At 40.9% G+C, this 13,486-nt stretch overlaps 1 protein-coding gene across 1 annotated transcript in view; it reads left to right on the forward strand.

Moving 5' to 3' along the window:
- Window positions 1–13,486, forward strand: part of Vwa8 (von Willebrand factor A domain containing 8) — a 340,258-nt gene that overhangs the window by 183,428 nt on the left and 143,344 nt on the right. The gene's annotated exons all lie outside the window — the stretch shown is intronic.

A 13,486-nucleotide genomic window follows, 5' to 3' on the forward strand; every position in this document is an offset into this window, starting at 1 on the left:
CTTCAAATTGTAACATGGATTTAAGACTCTGAGTGCACTTGGATCTCAGGTCCTTTACCTCTAAGCAAAGAGCACAGACACAGTGTGTGTGATGTCTCTTCTCTCTGGTGAAAAAGTTGGTCCTGAGGGGCATTTACAGTCTTGGAGTAGAGGTAGCATCCTTTGCTTTCTGCCTGGAGTACCTTAACACCAACACTTGGATATGAAGTACCTAACGGCTTACAAAGTTGTGAAGCGTTCTGCTAGTTTGTCATTCTGACCCTGGCTAAATAAATAGTAGAGATAGTCTAAATAAATAAATACAGAGATAGTCTCTCTGAGGAATTTTGTAAACTCAAAATAATAAAAATTTCAAAACTAAAGTTTATTTTTTATTGCACCCATTGCTATATAATTGACTGATAGTAGTGTTACAAAGTAGGTACTCATTTTATCAGGGCCCAGGCATGTCTGTTCAACAATATTAAATATTTAACTGACTGTAAAGTGGAAGGTAAACAGGCTCCATTTAAAATATAAAATATTTTAGAGTCCTCACTAATTAGACTGCTAGTCCCACTAATTTCATCATAGCGTGTTTTCCTTTACATACAGCACTGGAGCTGCATTTCACATAGAATTTAACATATTCAGTTGCTTTAAGAGAAACCTATGTTTTAAAGGACCTAAAAGTAGCCATCTGAAAGAATGTTTAGGACTTCTCTAATGTGTGGCTGATCACTTAGGGTCTCTGCTGTGTTTATTGTGGAATCTTCTAATGGATTTCTGATGTTGCCACTTAATCAGTCCCTCTGTTTGGTTTATGGATGTCATTTAAATGAGATTAGTTACAAGAGCCATTCAAAACAGTCCTGATGAGTAAAAACACGAAGCACTTGGGGTGCTTTTGAGTATGGTCTTAGGAACTTACATTGTAATGATCACAGTGCATGAAATGAACACACTAGGCAGTTCACGTATTTGGATGCACTCAAGATGTCTAAAGAGTGTGACTTAAGAGATTTACAAGATTGATAGATGGGATTATTTTAATGGTATACATTTCAAGTGGAAGAGTCTATAGGAATATTTATACAAAGATTTGTGAGCTGTATTACTCATTTTTATGATCTTATGTTAATTTGACATGAAAGAGAGGACATTTGAATATTTAACTAATATAGTTTTTTAATAAAAATACATGTGTTTATTAAAATCAGAATTACCTGATTTTAGGTAGGGTGAGCTACCAGATTATATTTAATTTGTTACCCTTCAGATAAAAAGATTTGTATGATTTCTGCTCTGTTGCTATTTTTGCCTGTTTTTCTCATAGTGGTATCATGAAAAATAGAGATCCCGTGTCTCCAACTGTAGCTCTAACTTCCTGTTTCAGTAGGACTGCCCTCATCTGTGATGAGCTTATTCCAGATTGGATGATTCTGTGTACATTCAAAACTTGTGCCGTGGATGTTTATTGAAAAGACTTAGTTTGTGCTCATTTCCTCTGGATCGTCAAGTTCACTCTTGTCCGTGATCAGCTTTCATTAACTAGAGGCATCCATAGCTGTTTGAGAATTGAGTAAGATCCCTGGACCTGACTGTGTTATGTAGATCCTGTAACCAGCCCAGCTAGTTAAAATATTGTGCTTAGTTATCTTTAAACCATTTGCCTTACCTCTATTGCACTTTTTTGTTGTTGTTGCTGTTGTTTGTTTTTGTTTGTTTGTTTGTTTGTTTGTTTGTTTGTTTTTTGAGACAGGGTTTCTCTGTGTAGCTTTGCGCCTTTCCTGGAACTCACTTTGGAGACCAGGCTGGCCTCAAACTCACAGAGATCCACCTGCCTCTGCCTCCCGAGTGCTGGGATTAAAGGTGTGCGCCACCACCGCCTGGCTCCTCTATTACATTTTTAAAGTTTACCCTTTGTGAAACCAAATGAAGTATAGTTTGTAGCAAGTAAGTGCAAAATTCTACTGTTGGCCCCTTAGAATCAGGTATCTGGGATGAATTCACTTACAGAGCACAGCATTATCCGCATACAGGGCTGTCCTCAGGCTGAAGAGAACAGAATGTGACAGCACAAATTTTGAAATTCACCAAGCCCCAGGGGGCAGATAGAAGTATTGGTGGAAAATAGAAAAGAGCCACACTTCAGTGAAGTCTCATGGGGAAAATTAGTGAGTCATCACATCCATCATTCTTAGCTGTGATGGGAGCGATCCAGAGCTGGGACAGGTCACATGAAGCTGCTGCTGAGGACATCTGGGAGTTCCTGTGTCTCAGCTTCCCCATTATACATTTGAAAAGCCTATTCTATTAAACATTAGCCATTGAATGGTGGTTTTTCTACTGAATGCCTGGCACTGCCCTCACTTGACAACATTGAGTATGATGGTACCTCAAATTGCTGTGTGCAGATCTTTGGGTTTGTCATTATTTTTTACTTGAGTCTCGTTGATTTCCAGTTCCACTGAAATCCCTATATTATGTCTTTCATGAACATTTATATATATGGAGATGGTTAGCATTATCAACTTGAAGTTTCTAGAATCACCTGGGAGGAAGGGTACACCTGTGAAGGATTGTCTAGGTTAAATGTACCCTCTTGAGGATATCGGAACGGGATTGTCTTGATTGTGTTAGTTGATGTGGGAAGACCTGTCTTGATGGTGGGTGGATCCATTTCCTAGAAGAGGATTAGCTGTGTAAAATGGAGAAGGTAGCTAAACACGAGTGTGAGTTCTTTCTAGTTGGCTGCCGCCTTGGTTTCCCACCATGAAGAACTGGACCCCTGAACTTTGAGCCACAATAAGCCCTTGAGCCTTAAGGGAAGATTTTCTCCTAGCACAGAAGAGATGCTAAGATACATACTGCAAAGCCCTGCCCTGCTCTTAGCCTGTAGCTGGTTGCTGTTCACCATGTGCTTATGAATTCTACCATGACGATCTCTGTTTTAGGTGAACCAGGGAGACACAGGAAGCTTAAACTTGGCTGAGCTCACATAGTTAGCTTTATATAGCCTGGCTTCAGCTCTTTGCTTGACGTCATTGTACTGATCGTACAATAAAACTGTTGGGCAACTGATGCTTGTCTTCTGGACTCTGTTTTTCCTTTTTGTTTTTTTTCAATAATACTGTCCTTATTAGATTTCCTCTTCTACTTTCTTGATAACTTCTCCAGGTTGTTACATGCACTTTACCTGTCACGCCTCCTCTGAGGTGTGTCACCCGCAAATCTCCTGGTCCTCTCTTCCGTCTCCCAGGTGATTCACAAAAACGTTAGCCAAGGCTGCCTTCTGCTGCTGTTTCTCCTAGGCTGGTGCTGTGTCACGGTACCTTTTCTGGCTTTGTTTCTCGATTCTCGTTTGTGGGCGACATAGGTTGATGAGTCAGAGTTACAGACCCTGATACTGTCCCTGCCAGGCGGCTCCCTCCCTGGTGTTTTGTGAAAGTGGGCCGGAGAGATGACGAGCTCACCTCAAGCTCTGAATCACAGGTTAAGCTTGAGAATTGCTGACGTAGTCTCTCACAGTCATGTTATCTCTCGCCACCAGAGCACAGTACAGTCTGAATAAAACTTCAGAAATACAAAAGAAAATACAAATAATAACACAGAACCGAATTTGCCATCCAGATTTAAGAAGCGCTTATGTTTTCTAAATGTGATGGTGTGCTTCCTATCGTAGGACTAGAACTGTGACTACAGCTGCCCCTCTTCAGCCACTGCCTCCAGGCTCTCTCCCCTTACGTCAATCAACCATTAGAATTAAATTGGTTAATTTATACTTTTAAAACTCAAACAAAAAATTTTAAATGTTTTAAAACAGTTTTAAAGACAGGGTCTCATTATGTACCCCTGGCTGGCCTGGACCTTGTTTTGTAGACCAGGCTGACCTCAAGCTCAAGGGGATCTTCCTGTCTCTGCCTCCTAGTGTTAGAATTAATGGTGCCCACTACCACATCAGGACCCCCAACCCCTCAAATGAAATTTTTAGGGAATTATTTCACCCTGATTGACATTATAAAATCACTGGTATTCCAATGAAGGAATGAATCAAGTATTTTTAGTCTTACAATTAGAAAAAGAACTCAGTATTAAATATTTTCTAATCTCAGGTTATCTGAACATACTTGATATCGTGTTCCAACCACTTACACTGCCGCCCTCTCGGGGCCTTTCCGGCCAGCCCCAGCTGCCAGTTCCTTGTGGCATCCATGCAGAGCAAGGAAAGATTGCTGCTAGTACTGAACACCTCCCCGCCCCTGGAGCTTGGTCAGGTTTTTGTTTTGCTTTAAAAAGTTTGGGGTTCCTTGTGTGACAGCTGTTGCTCTAGCCACTCTTGAGATGGTGACAGCCGGGACAAAGAACAGAAGGTGTTTAGTGTGTGTTCCTGGGACTCCTCAGTGCACAGCTCTGGAAGAAGTTCCTATGAACCAAGACAGAGCTATAGTGGTTTGTACTGAAGAATCAATGGCATTGCTGGAAATCCAAAAACATGTTGCTTCTTTCAAATAGTCAACAGGCGCCTTAGGTCAGTTCTCCTGAAGCAGAGCCAGAGATAAGAATGTTTGTGTAAGTGATTTCTGAAGGACAGCTTTTATATGAAACCTGCCGGGAGTGGAAAATGGTGTAGAAAATTTAAATAAAGGATCATGTGATAGGGAGTAAATAGAGACTAATTAAGTGGAATTTAAGCACTGAAAGTTCAGCAGCAATGACTTCACTTCATAAATATAGTGGGATTATTCTGGTGTTTTGATAACTTTGTCTAGTCTACAGACTTAGTGGGTAAATTGATTCAATGTGGGATGGATCTGTAATAGAAGAAATACCTACCCCTTCCACTTACAGTGACCACAGGGGTTTACCTGTAATCCCAGCACTCGGGAGGCAGAAGCAGGTAGATCTCTGAGTTCGAGGCCAGCCTGGTCTATATAATATATTACTTGACAGCCAGGACCATATAGAGAGATCCTGTCTGAAGGTTTTTTGTTTTTTTTTTTTTTTTGTTTTTTTTTTTTTTAAGCTAATGACTGAAGGATCCCAGCCTAAAGCTAAGGAAAACAGGTCTAGCTAGGGTCCCCTGCTGACATAACAGACATTAGTCGGTTCTGTGTCTCTGTCCTGGTCTGCTGTAGCCTCCTGATTGAGAACCCTGTCGCTCTTCTGGCCTCCTTATGCCTCGCACTATCCAGCCAGCGGAGCTGGTCACTCCCTGTCCTGCCCGGAACTTGCGGTGACTCCCATGGCCAGCGGCAAGTCCACACCACACCGCTCTTTCCTGTAGCCAAAGTTCTTAGCGCTCGCCTGCTCTTCGTCTTGGCAGGCAGGTGTCGCGCCTACTCTGTATACCGCCTTTGGGCCAAAGCAGTTCAAGTGGCGTGCAGAGCAAGCCTGGGGTAACAAGGGAGAGCAAGTACTGGTTTCTTCTCTGCACGTGTCTGTGGGACCTGCTCTTCAGCTGTTGATACAAACTGAATTTAAGGCTAGACTAAGGGGATCCATCACATTGTTTGTACCAAAATAACTTTCTTCAACTTTTAATGAGAATGAAATGTCTTTTTGAATTATCAACAAATAAAAATGAAGATTATTTTAAGGTATTATTTTTCAGCTTTAGCTTGTGGTTTTTTTGCTTCTATTTTTGTATATTTCAAAATGGGTCTTTTTGTAACAACTTTTATTGATGGTAGGTTTATGGCCACTGACCTAGGTCAGGTCCTGCTAGTGTACCTGTCATTCATTCTTTTGCTCAATTACATGTCCCTGTCCCCATTTTTCCTCTGGACACTGAGCCCTCCCAAGGGCAGGGTAATGTCACCTGCCTATTTCCAGACAATAGCCACACGAAGACCAGTGTTCTGGGAAAGTTTGTTAAGTAGATGAGTCAGTGAGTGTCTCTTCCCGCCTACCCATCTTTGTGACATCCATTTGGAGAATCCTTCCTCTGAAATAAGTAGACATGAGGCCACCTATGGGCAGACTCTGGCATGATGTTAGAGCTCTGGGCACAATCAGGATCACTGTGTCTGTCTGGGTAGCTCTCCTCCCTCCGCACGGCTGGCTTTTTCATGTGCTGGGCACCTAGGCATCCCTGACTTCTCTTACACCTTAGACTCCTGTGTATTTGTCTCCTGCACTACCTGGAAGGTCCCCTACCCATCCCTGCTTGACACAGTCATACTCTTTATCAAAGACCTGCCCTTCTCCACCAGAATTAATGTTTCTTCTGGGTCCTCATTGAGCTCTGTTTTCTTCCTCCTTCTCCTCCTCCCTTCCCCTCCCCCCATCACAGTTGACATTCCTCCTCTAAGTCTAGGAGAGATTACCCAAGAGGTGGGAGGACTTCTCAGTCCCAGGATGACATAGCTATGTGACATCATACAAAGGTGCATTTGCTGCTGACCTACCAGCAGAAGCCAGCAAATGCTGTGTGTGGTCCTTTCTCTGCCTTATTCTGAACCTCCCCAGCTGACCCCCACGCTGAAACCCATTGCTGATTAAGCCCCTCACTTCCTTCATTTGGGGTTTAAGAAGCAATGTTAGAGATGCAAGCAGATACTCTCAGATGCTGCAATTTTAAGATAAAACATGACATGCAAAACAAACAACAAAACTCACATACATGTGGCCAGAGAGTCCCTGCTTCTTTGCCCTGTGATCCCCTGGGGGCATCTATACTTTTCCCTCTGCAGTGAAATGCCCCCAAGAACAGTGGAGCTGGAGGAGACTCTGATTTTTGCCACTAAAAGCAGTGTCTCCCTTTGAGAGCATCTACCATGTCAGGACAGAGAGACGGGAAAGCTCAAGCAGTGCACACTTGTTTGCGCACCATCTTCTGCCCTAAATGGTTTTAGCCTGGTCGCTTGAGACTGGCAAATGTAAAACCAGATCAATGGGAAATCTTTCCAGTTCATGAACCCCCAGGAATTAGGATAATAAATAATTGATGGGTTATATAGTATATCAAATAATAGATACATGGAACACAACTTACATAGTTAGTTTTAGGTAATATATATTAAATAAGATATGCACTTCAGGTTACTGACCAAAATAGATCTCCCCAGCCAGCTCCCTGGAAAGCATGCCTATTCTAGTAGGCAAAGTACAAAAAAAATTAATCTAAACTTTGCCCTGATAATCAAAATTACTTTTTAAACTCTTATTTTTTTGATTGGCCCATGACAAAAATCTTTTACTATTTAACCTCATGTTAGATCTAGTTCATACCACACTCGGGGTTTATTATTACATCAGTTCCTTTAAAAGTACTCAAATATATATTTATCAAAGGAAGGGGTTTTTGCCTGTTTTATGTGTATATAATATGCGCACATACACACGAGTCCATGAGTGTGGAGGTGAGTCAACTTTGGGTGTCGTGCCTAACGCGGCAGCATCCTCCTTGCTTTTTGAGGGAGGGTCTTTCACGGTCCAAGGACTTGTCAATCAGGCTGGGCTAGTTGGCTAATAAGTGCCAGGGTTTCTCCCGTCTCTACTTCTCCAGTGCTGGGCATATGTATGCACTCCCCCTTACCTGCCATTTTGTTTTGTTTGGGGGATTTTTATGATTGATTTGCCTGCTCCTTAGAAATTTGCACCATCACAGCAGATCAAGTCACTGCAGACTCTCTGCTCCTCCTGCTCGTACCCAATCTCTAGCTCACTTTTGTACGAGTACCAGTGTTGGCTTTGACAGCCTCTGACCTTCCTGTTGTCGAGTTCCTTTTGCTGTTTGCTAGAGGTCTTTTCTTTCTTTTCTTTCTTTTTTATTTCTCCTTAAAGGCCATGTCTTGCAAATCTGTGTTTAGGGTCATTCTTCTTTCCAAAGAATCATAAACCATGCTGAACCTAACCCCAAATGGGTTCTGGTGTGGTCATCTTTATGCATCTTGTCCAGCTTTTCTCGGATCTCTCTCTGGTATCATTGCCTTTCCAGAGTGAAGGACATCAGTGACCATTTGGTTCCTCTGAAGCTGACATTCATCATGAAGTTTCTGTGTCATTCATGATGGCAGCCCTTGAGCAGCCAAGGAAGAAAAGAGCCACACCAACTTCTTAGGAGGGTTCAGTGGGATTGAACTGACATAGGTCCTCACGCTTGCATGGCAGGTGCTTACCAAATGAGTCACCTCCCCAGCCTGTTACCTGTTAGAGTATATCTCCAATAAAGCCACAGCTGTTACTGCAAACGCAGTAAATATTTCATGAAAGACTACAGACTATCATGACATGAAAATTTGCTCATTTTTCCTCTTAAACTTGTAAGTTAGTATTTACCAATCCATTTTCTGATAGATTTATCCCGGGACCAGAGCATTCATCAGCCTTAGCCCCCTGGTTGCCTTGTGCACAACTTTTCATTTTTGTTCTTACCCAATCCTTCTGATCCTTTCTACGCTGACTAGAAACTGTACACTGCCTTTCATTTTTGTCTGGAAAAGAGAAACGAAGTGCCTGCCAAAGTGCAAAAAGTAACATCGTTTTGAGTTTTTACAATTTCTCAACCAAGAAAGCTGGTTTTCAGAGTAAAAGACCCAATTATCTATGCACCATTTGAGCAGAGTTTTTATTTCTAAAGTCTAAACAACTTGCAGACTTTTCTGAGTTTGTGGAAATGCTCATCACGGTTCAGCTAGTGGAAGGATTTCTTTTCAGTAGTGAAAACCCAGAAGGACAAGAAGACGTGGTAGTGATAAACTGGGCCAGCTTGAAGTGTTTGCCTACCGCCAGGTGTCTGTTTTAGTTCATGTTCTTCCTGCTGTCTCCAGCAACTACCTGCCCAAGAACTGCAGAGCGTTCCATACATCCTGGTAACTTCTTTGAAAAAAAAGTCACCGCCGCCCCAGCCTTCCTCCTGTGGTGGTTTGTTAGGACTTCTGTGCATCTAGACTGTCAGTAAGGAGTGAATGACATCGGGGGAACTCTGTGTCCTCTAAGGGACTGTTTTATGGGCAGGAGTCTTTTCAGCATCTGGCAGGAATAAAAATTGTTTTTATTTTCTAAAGGACTTTCCTTTCTAAGCGTTGAGAAGGCTCAAGCATTGTGGTAGTTCCCATCCCTACCCCCCATTCCTTTGTTTTCCTCTCAAATTTCATCCTTTTTTTCTATTGTATTTTCTCATGATCTATATTAATTTTCTTTAGATATGAGCTGCCTTGGGCTTCAGGGGGTCTTGATGACTGACCAAACCAGATGTTTTTTAGATATAGTCTGATGCTATTTTTAAATTTTGCATTGTATTAATCATAGTCTTGTTTTTTTGTTTGTTTGTTTGTCTTTCTTTTGTATTGGTTGGCAACATTGCTTTTAACAAGGACTGTATCTCTTTAGAAGCCCAAGGAAATTTTTTTCCCAATATAGCAAAAAAATTTACATATCATAAGATAGGCCATGTGCCTCTACTATCCAGTAGAAGGCCAGGGTATCTGTAAATGGTTAATCCTTCCATTAATTAACATTGTCTCCATATAAGTACCTCCCTGTTTCATTAATAATTATTACTTCTCTCTTATTTTACTACTGTTCTTAATATAAGGCAGGCTTGTACAAGATTGGGCCTGTCAGCAGCCAGTCATGGATCAGGGAGGGACTCATGGGCCCTATCCCTCCCTGATAAACTTTGGGCTCTGGAGGATTTGGGTGAAGGGAAAATCATTGTCTTCAGTTTTGTATCCACTGGTGAGCCCACCAGGCTCCAGTGGGTGTTCCAAACCTGTCACCACACAGATGGCCTGGTCAAAATCAGTGAGCATTTGGGAAATCGGCATTTGGGAAAGGGACCCTTAGGAAGGGGGATAACAATAGAGGAAGATGAGAGATGACGGGAAACGGAATGCAGCATGTATGTATGAAAATGTCAGTGAACAAACTTAATCAATACAAAAAATTATCTTCTTGATGATGTCAAAAGTCTTCACTTGAAAACTGTCCTATCTTAGCCAGGCATTTTGGCTCACGCCTTTAATCCCAGCACTCTGAGGCAGAGGCAGGTGGAGCTCTTAAAGTCTGAGGTTTCTACACCAGCAAAGACTGCATACTGAGACTGTGTCTCAAAAAAACAAAACAAAAACAGAAAGAAAAAGAAAAAAGAAAATCTCATTCAGTAATATTATTTGTATCTTATTGATAAAAATTATCTTTCAGTTCTACTTCCAAATACTGAGGAACTCAGTGTTCACTGTCTCTTCTGAGCGTTCTGTTTTCTGTTCTCGTGTTCTGCTCACATTCCGAGTGTCCTGTGCACACTGATTTCAGGTGCTGAAGGAGGGGTCAGCTTTTAAAGCTCCTGTGTCCTCTCTTTTTCTGTCACCCTCAGGTTTGACTATAGTTTTTTCTAAGAAAAAAACTGACCTAAATCTGTAAAAATTCAGCTCATTAGAATACCCTGAAAATTAATATCTTGATTTTAATATTTTTTGCTCCTTGGTGAATTAGAAGATAGCTTTAGGTACCTTTACAAACAGCATTTCAGAGGAAATTGCATTTGTTCTCCAGAGAAACCAGCCCGCCCTCAGAGACTAGTTCCCCACAATACCCCATCAGAAGTAACCTCTGCCCCAGTTTTATTTCCTCGTTTTAGCAGAGACCTGGTCTGTTCATAACTTAATTATTTTTATTGCATCTGGAGCCATTTTTAAGTCAACTACTACATATTGACAAGTTTGACTTCAAAAAAGGATTTAAATTACAGTTAAAGAATACTTGTTTAGCATACTGTTTCTTTGTGCCACCCACTTACTGACAAGCTTGGATAGAAAACTGTACTTTGTAAACTAGGAAGAAGCAGGAACAATTGGTAATAGCACCAACACCAACAGTTAGCTGAACATTCATTCATTAACTCAGGCATTACTGGTAACTGGGAAGCCAACTCTGTTAAAAGTTGGGCTAAAGAAACTGTGGCTGAGATGAGATTTAGCTTTTCTTCTCCCTGGTGTTGTTGAAATTGTTGACTCTAAGGTTTTATTAGCTTATATTTCAAAGCTGTTTTTGAAAGGAACAAGTCAAAATGGTTTTGAAATTGCTGTATTCTCTTCAGATCATTGTTTTGTATGTGTACAATTAATATGTTTGACCCAAGACACTCATAAATGAGGGGCAATGATTTAAATCTAATATAATGAAAAAAATTACTGTGTGATCATTAGGAATCTGTTTCATGTGCTCTCTGCAGCCACAGTGTCTTGTTATTTACTAACATTTTACTCTTATTTTATTTACTTAAAAGTTTATCATGAGATGTCATAGAAATCCAGCTCTTCTCTTGCTGTATTAGGTACCATGGAGAAGTAGAATGCATTGTGTACACACGTGTGCCCACACACACACACACACACACACACCAGCCACATAACTGGACTAAGTCCATGCCAACCAGAGATTCATGCTTACCCTAGTTGACGTGTTTACTAGCCTTTACTTTCCCTTTGTTGTTCAGACAAAGGCATCAGTGGGGCAACAGAGCAAACACTGGCTTTGTCCTATAATTTCCTCCTTCCTAGCCAGTCCCACTGAAAGTCAGGTTTCGCTTCTGCGTGTATCCTCATTGTAATTATCGTTGGAGATTGTCTGATTTGTGCTTATTTTCTAAAACAACAACAAAACCCCACATGTTCTTACTGCTAGCACCGAGCCTTTAATGAAATGCAATTTGACAAATTGTCTACTATCAAATTTCAAGCATTATAGAGCAAGTTCATTTGCCTATCTTAAATTAGACTTCATCTTAAATTGACTGATATAAGGTGCTGTAAAACACCGTGTTCGTTCAGAAACTGACTCCCCTTCCCACTGACAATGATGCAGGAGTTTCTTGTTCCTTTTTGGTACTGGAAGGTGTCAAGTTGTTGCCCTTAAAATATGTGAGAGCTGAGGTGAGAAATCCATTATGCTGCTCTAAAAATCTGTGTGAACAAGTATTTTTCCTTTCCCCACCCACTCTCTCTTCTAGTGTTAGAATATTAACAGTGAATTTAAGTCAGCTGATGAATCTTTGTTCTTAATTTATTCAAAACTGGAAACTAATTTGTCATCAAAAGATAGTATAAAGTGTGACTGACAGTGAATGTATAAGACCTGTGAATACAGAAAGTTGATATATAACAACATACTATAATGTCCCACCAAAAACAATGTTGAAAAGCACCAATAAATTGCCAGAATGTATTTTCACTGTTTTTGTTTTTGTTTTTTTACATTTCCTAGTGCATTTTAATTTGATTTTTAGTAGATTCTTTGGAATATATTCTTTGTGACATGGAGGAGGCAGAGAACTCTGGGGACAAACCATGATCCCACTAGGCCATGCTCATGGGAGCTCACAAGAGGCTCAGGTTAACTCAAGAAACCTGTTACTGTCACTTTAGAGAACCCTTTCTGACGAGGTGTAATTGAAACAAAGTCTAGGAATGTAAAGATTTATGATTATATTGTCCATGTATCTGTTCCAGCCCTGGTACAGGAAGACTATCATAGAGAAGTTACCCACTAATAAAAAATGGACATGAACCATCAACTCTGAGTGCTGTGACTAGTCAACCCCAAGTGTGCCTTGCTGATGTCACTGTCCTTTGTAAGACAGACTTAAAGATCATCAGGACCATTCCCTACCTCCAAGATGCACTTGCAAATTTTTAAGTTAGTAGAAAAGTTTGACATTTGAGTTTAAGTTTCACAAGTATATACAGAATCAAGGTCTGAGGTTCACAGTTCAGGCAGTGTCTTACACATGGTAGGTGTTCAAGACAGTGCAGCTGGGGCTTCGTTGCTTACTTGGAATAAGTAGCAGGGTCCTTTGAAAGATAACTTGGACTCTTAGAGATAATGGTCATATTTTACTCTATGTGATTTCATTGTGTAGCATGGTCAGATTGGCCATAGAACTTTTCGTTTTTAAGATGCAGTGAGTGTAGAAAGTAAAGACATAAAATTGCCTGCCTTGAAAATGTGAGAACTTGCCTGTCTACACCTGCAATACTGCACACAGGTGATAGGAACTCCACGGCTCCTCAGAAGAGAGGCTCGGAGCGTAGATAACTCAGTGTTAACATTTTTCAAGAACCCACTTAAAGGAAGGCCAGACAAATAGTAAAAGAATAGCTTTGAAATAATATAGTACAAAGCCTTGGATTTTATCTCCAAATCTTCAAAATCCTATGACGTAATTGTGTTCTTCAAGTAGCATGAAAGTCTGGCCTTTGCCCCGGATGGCAGATTGGGTGGGATGTGGTATTCCTAGGTTAATTGGCCAGGGTGGCAATCTGGCCATCAATTTTTAAATAGCACTAGTATTCTTTGTAATGTGCAGCAATATAAACGTATTTTTAAATAGTCTCTTCAGCCTCAGGAGATAATTTTGAGTAGTGAAATCACTACAGATAGGATTGCTGAGGGAAAGGCGCAGATTTAGCGACTGTATTCATTTCTAAACCCTGAAGATTCGTGCTGTCAACAGAATGCTGTTGCTGGCTGAACTTTCTCTTGTTGCTTTGGTTTTTCTTGG

The sequence above is a fragment of the Peromyscus maniculatus genome, chromosome 9, assembly GCF_049852395.1.
Source record: "Peromyscus maniculatus bairdii isolate BWxNUB_F1_BW_parent chromosome 9, HU_Pman_BW_mat_3.1, whole genome shotgun sequence".
Lineage (NCBI taxonomy): Eukaryota > Metazoa > Chordata > Mammalia > Rodentia > Cricetidae > Peromyscus > Peromyscus maniculatus.